The following is a 6046-nucleotide window of genomic DNA, read 5'->3' as shown; positions in this document are numbered from 1 at the left end:
ATACTGTCCATACATCCACACAACTGAATATGCTTATCGGACTGTAACGGCAACGCACCCACATGCCGCACATATATAGTCCAAGCTCTACCACAACCATCATTTTTTCGCTCATTTGATGGGCCTCAAAAAGTTTGCGTGCTTGGGCGTATTGCCGCCTTTGCCGTTCTACTGAGCTGAAAAGCACTTACCTCGGCGGAAGCGGAAGCACTCGCTCCAAGTAGGTACCAGCTGAGTTCGCGAAATGCCATTACGTCGCTTCACATCGATCCACAACACACTTCGATAGGCGGTGGATTTCCCAATCCAAAAGAAGGCTTTACAATCATGCAGAACCAGCGCAATGATACCGATATTTTTGGCCACTTATAGAAGTTAATATGCTACTGCCGCGCTGAGGGCGAATAAAACTAAATTTCTTACAATATGTTCAAAACTAAAAGAATTGTGAGTAAAATGTGTGCAAAAATTTAAATGGAAGCTCATTCTCTTAATTTTTTGTACAATGCTGAGAGTGTGGCCCTAAAGTGGGCTTACACCCTCAACGCAAATGTTAACGACCGCTTAGCCTAGAATTCGTGCATTGTGCTGCAGACAAAGTTAGCATCAAGTGCTTTTGCATGAGCAAAGTTGAGTGAGCTTTCGGATTGTCCATGGGCTGCATTATTCGGGCAATGGGACCCAGTCAGTTGTGCCCGCGCGTATCGCGACTGTACGAAGCGTTATCAACGGTGCAAATATTACGAATTTAAATTTTAATCTGGGGCCATTATTGTATGAACGACAACCGGCAGCGCTTGTCCAAAGAGAGCAATAAGTTGGAGTAAACAGTGATGCACCGGAATACGCATATACGTTACCCTGCAAGACATTGCAGCAATTTGCTTTTGCTGTTGTTATATCCAGACCAGGATTTATTAAGTTTATCACGAAATCAGTAAGAGCCAGAGGAAAACATCTGTGATTTAGCCATGCCCGTCTGTTTGTATTTACACAAACTTCTCTTTCAATTTTTGAGATATCGATCTGAAGTTGTGTCCACGTGATTTCCTTCCCAAAGAGCTACTCATTTCACTACTGATATACTCTCTGTCTGATGCCGGATCCATGTAGCATACAATTGTCTTACAAACTGAATGATCCGAATCAATTAGTTGTAGGAAAAGCTTTTTCTTTTGATGGGAGATTTTCATAGATTAATTTCTAAGGCAATCGCCCAACCTCCGAAGCAATTGTACACATCGAGTCATTATAGCATATATGGTAGCGCCATTTACACTTGCAGATCAAGGCCAAGTTTTTGTGCGGAAGCTGTTTTATTTGTAAAGGGTGTTCTAGCTTCGGTCGCAGCGACGTTTTTTCGGGTTTTTACTCTTTAAGTCTCTATATATTAATATTTCTTCATATATTACTCTCAGCGCTAAGGGAATCTGCAAACTGACGGCATACAAAGCAAGCAGAGATGTCTTAGTCTCACAAACACCCCATTCGAAAATTGGAAAGAAATAGTTTTTTGAGATATAGGTGTATCCTATCACAGACTAAATAATATATCAAATGCAGGAGTTTCTTAATTCAGTGATCCAAAAGTGTTCCATTTCTTCACTAAATTGTGTCAGTCAACACAAAGGTCGAATAAATGGCGAGGATGTTCCAGCGGGTCCTGCAGTAGGTGCAGTCGACTCACACACATTCATACATATCAGTCATACCAAAGCAATCACAGAAAGTGAGTTAACATTGGGATAGAGGAAAGTAGAAAACGAGTATGTAGGTTTGACCGCTCGAGTGTGTGGATGGGTTTTCATGCGTCGGTAAGTGGTGTAGCCGAGTCATAATGTGCGTCCTGCGGTCGATTTTAATATCCCGTTTGTTGCAATTTTGGTTGACTGCAGATTATGGCCATAGTATTATGGAGTGCATTGCTTCTGGGCATAATGTTGTGGCTCCTATTTATGCACGTCGTTGCAAGGATATGAACTTTTAGTTGAACATTGAGGAAAATGTTTGCCAACTATGAACTATGTCGTCTACTAAGGGCCGAATGTCGTAAAAGTTGGTTGCAGTTACTTACATATGTACCATATACATACTTAGTAACTAAGCAAAATGTTGGTCATAAAGCTACACTTGCTCATGGCCAAATTGTGCAGCTTTGTAATATAAAGACATCTCTAAAAAAACTGAAATTTTGTAGTTGAAGTTAAGTTGCGTTAAGAGCCATAGAGATGAATGGTCCATCAAGACCGATCATTTGAATGAAGCTAACAACGATCCTTTTTCGGAAAAGGGCTTCGTTGACTTCGTTCCGATTTGGATTGACTACAAATATTTATTCCTCGCATTAAGTTACAACCACAAGGTACGCAACTTGCCGTAGGCCAGATAATGTATACCAGAAAGAACGCCTAGCGGGAGTCCTGGGAGTAGAACCAGCTTTTCAAATTTTGACTGCGGCAGTGACTCACCGAACTAGCAGCGGTACGGACGAGGTATAATAATCAAACCGGTCGCTCAGTTTGAGGGAATTAAATTAAGGAAGCATAAACAGAACGGAACAACTGCCCAGTCAACATCTGAGAGCTTAGTTGACTGACTGCGTTCAGGGATAAACGGAGCCAGATTTAAGTGGATTTGAGGCATATTAGGATAGGAAAGTACCTGTTAAAGCGATGGCTTGTGAAAAATAAATTTAGTGCTGTACCGATTGCACCCTATAAGCTTAGGAAAAAGCGACGTCTCAGAAGGCGTTAGTTAATGTAACACAAATTAGGCTTCCTTCAATTTTGGACTATTTGAACAGACAAGTATACATACATACTATTACCACAAAAGTATTTTTTCAACAATATATTTAAAGATTGACCGATATTTTCGGAAAAAGATTACGTTTATTTCTTTTAATCAAACAATATATAAAAAAAACAAGTAAGGAAAGACTAAGTTAACCTGTAATCGAACATTTTATAACATATTCTTGCGACTTGCAACGAACAAAAACCGGCTAAATACTTTCAGGTGTTGGCAATATTGAAAAATGTAGGTAAAGGGTTCAACTTCATTGTTCGACGAATATATACATACATATATAATATTCTTAACCATCCACAATCGGTTTTATCTACTTTACCAATGCTACATACAATTAATATGCCACAGAGTAATAAAATGCTCCCAGTGTTTCATCAAGGTACCTCAGATACATTTACCAGTAAAGTTAGCTAGATGTCCGAAAATCTTGATATGAGTTATATGGGGTCTAGGTCAAATTTTCGCCCAATTTTATCCATTTCGGGCACAAAGTTATACTATTATGGGTAAATCATGCTCTCTGATTTTCATTCCTCAACCTCATTCAACCCATTTTTGATGTAGAGATATATAGCACTATGTCAATAAAGGACTCTCTGTATCAATTATACATACAATATCTCACACATTAACCTATATTTTGGTCAACTATAAGTACTGTGGTCAAAATATTCCTTACCTAGGGTCTGGTACAGTTTTGGTTTGATTTGGACAAATTTTGATCTTATTTCAAAAGCACTATTCATGCAAAGTTTTATCCCCTTACATAAATAGATGCTTTACTTGTACACAAATTGCCTTATATGGGAAGTAGGCTGTGACATAGGCATATCAGAAGAATGATATACCCACAAAGGAATCCGCTTTGGTCAATGACAACGTTTTATCCAATTCTCGCAACAGTTGTTAAAATAAATTTCTGGAACGGGTTGACAATTGGGCGCAAAATTCACGAAGGATCAATGAAGTCTGCGATGGTACATTATCATGGTGCAAAAACCAAGAATTGTCTGCCCATAATTCTGGCCTTTTTTTTACGAATAGCTCCTCGCAAACGACACATGACACTTAAACAGTATTCCTTGTTGCCAGTTCGTCCAGTTGAAAAGAATTCGAAGTGCACCACGATATTCGGACGATCGGCCATATGTTTCCGGGTCGTAAACATAGATCCAAAAGTCATCGCCAGTAATAATACATTTCATGACATTTTTCGAAAAAATTGAGTGATTTTGAAACCAATCGTATTTTCACTATTTTTAGGAAATAGTCATTAGAAAATTATCTTTCAAAATGAGTTTAATCATTCTTCCTATATCAAACAATGCCAGTAAGGTCTCCGATTGTTAATCGTTGATTCTCAAGCACGAATTTCTTTACTTTATTGACGTGTTGATCATCAGACAATGGAAAAATTTCTATCATCGAGAAGCCAAGCGTATACTAAACCCTCATGATTATTTTGAAATATCATTTGATACAGATGTCACTGACTGACTGAAATTTTTAATTAAAAAGTCTTACTATTTTTAACCTACACTACTAAATCCGATTCGGTTGAAATCAGTCCCGAGATACATATGTTATTTCACCATAAAGACCTCTCATACCATTTCATGAGTAAAATATTTAAGCACAGAGCACAGTTTTGTTCGAGAAAGATATTGGGTTACGCATATTCTGTCCCTCCGGCCGTGCAAGCCGTAACTTGAGTAAAAATGAGATATCTCGATGAAACTTGGTATGTGGGTTCCTTAGTGCAAAAAAAAATGTTGAGGTCGTAGAAGGGCGTAATCACACATCACAAAAATAAAGAAACATTAAAGTGGGCGTGGCCCGTTCTCTCATAACTTTAATTTATATATCTATGAAACCACTAAAGGTGTATTAACCAAATTCACCCAGCACAAATATTAAAAGAACTCCTACCGATAGTTTGAAACAAAGCTGTTAAGTAATGATTACTAATCATAATAATTAGTAAATAGATTTTTTTTGAAAGGTGAAGTAATGATTATATTACGGTTATTTTCAGATTCGGACGATTACTAATTGATTACGATTACAGATAATCGGAAAATAGTCAAGATTGATAAAAATTTCGAAAAAATAATCAAAAATAATAAAAAGTAATCGCAAAATAATTTGACTACTTTCGAAGATTACTTCTGATTGTTTTTGATTATTTTTTTTTTTTTTTTTTTTTGCGAAATTATGGCACTAGTGTTTCATGTTATTACTACTGATGTTCATCGATTTGATAATCGATAACCTGTTGCATTCTTCTTCATTCTGCATTTGAAACTTTGAAAATAGTTGAAATCAGAAGATAAATATTAAAAGCGCAATAAACAAATAAATAAATACGTCAGAGACATTGCATTTTATCCTCGAGAAGATATGAGGACTTCATTGAAGCCGGTGCGAAAATTGGACAATTGGCGTGCCACCGCCCACTTTTTGGTGAAATGGAGGTCTTAGGTACCGAATATGCCGACCTCAGTATGTATAGTTGCCTTTTAATCGAAAATATGTATCAGTCAATGTATAAGGAATAGAATTGAAGTTCAGAAAGAATACTGTCTTGATAAAAGTAACTTTATTATTAAATATCAAGATTTTGCAACATCCGGCTGACGTTACTCCATATGATGGCTTTTTAGTATGTGGCAAGATAATATTATGTGGTATTGAGAAAAATAAGCGAAATCGGGTCGATACTACCCCAACTATGTTATAAAATGGTCGGTTGCACTCGAACGTAGTACTCCTTAAAGTCATGTAATACGTGTGGGGAATTTCTTCACCCGAGGATTATAAAGAAAACTTACTCTATTAGGTAAGTTTGAGAAGCTGTCTTTTTTTTAAATATTTTAACGTTAATCTCTATTTCTTTACATAAATTCATCCATTTCTGTCAGAAATTTAATTGTAAAACTTCATGAAGGATCATTCTATAAATAATCAGGATGACGTGACGAGTTGAAATCTGGGTGACCGTCCTCAACTCTGTTAAAAAATTGGTGACAATTCGTGTGCCTGTGAAAGTTGTAAGTTGAAGAAAAACTGAGATATGTATCTTAATGAAACTTACTCGGCAGAAAAGTGAGGACGAGTTCGTAGATGTGCCCACCAAACGCCATCAAACGAAAGCCTAAAAAGTGCCATAACTTAGCACCAAATTTAGCAATAGAACAGAAATTTAATTAAAGATTATAAAAAATGTGCGATGCAG

This window comes from Bactrocera latifrons, unplaced genomic scaffold, assembly GCF_001853355.1.
Source record: "Bactrocera latifrons isolate USDA-ARS-PBARC rearing strain unplaced genomic scaffold, ASM185335v1 scaffold_156, whole genome shotgun sequence".
Taxonomy (NCBI): domain Eukaryota; kingdom Metazoa; phylum Arthropoda; class Insecta; order Diptera; family Tephritidae; genus Bactrocera; species Bactrocera latifrons.
This window is presented reverse-complemented; position numbering follows the sequence as displayed.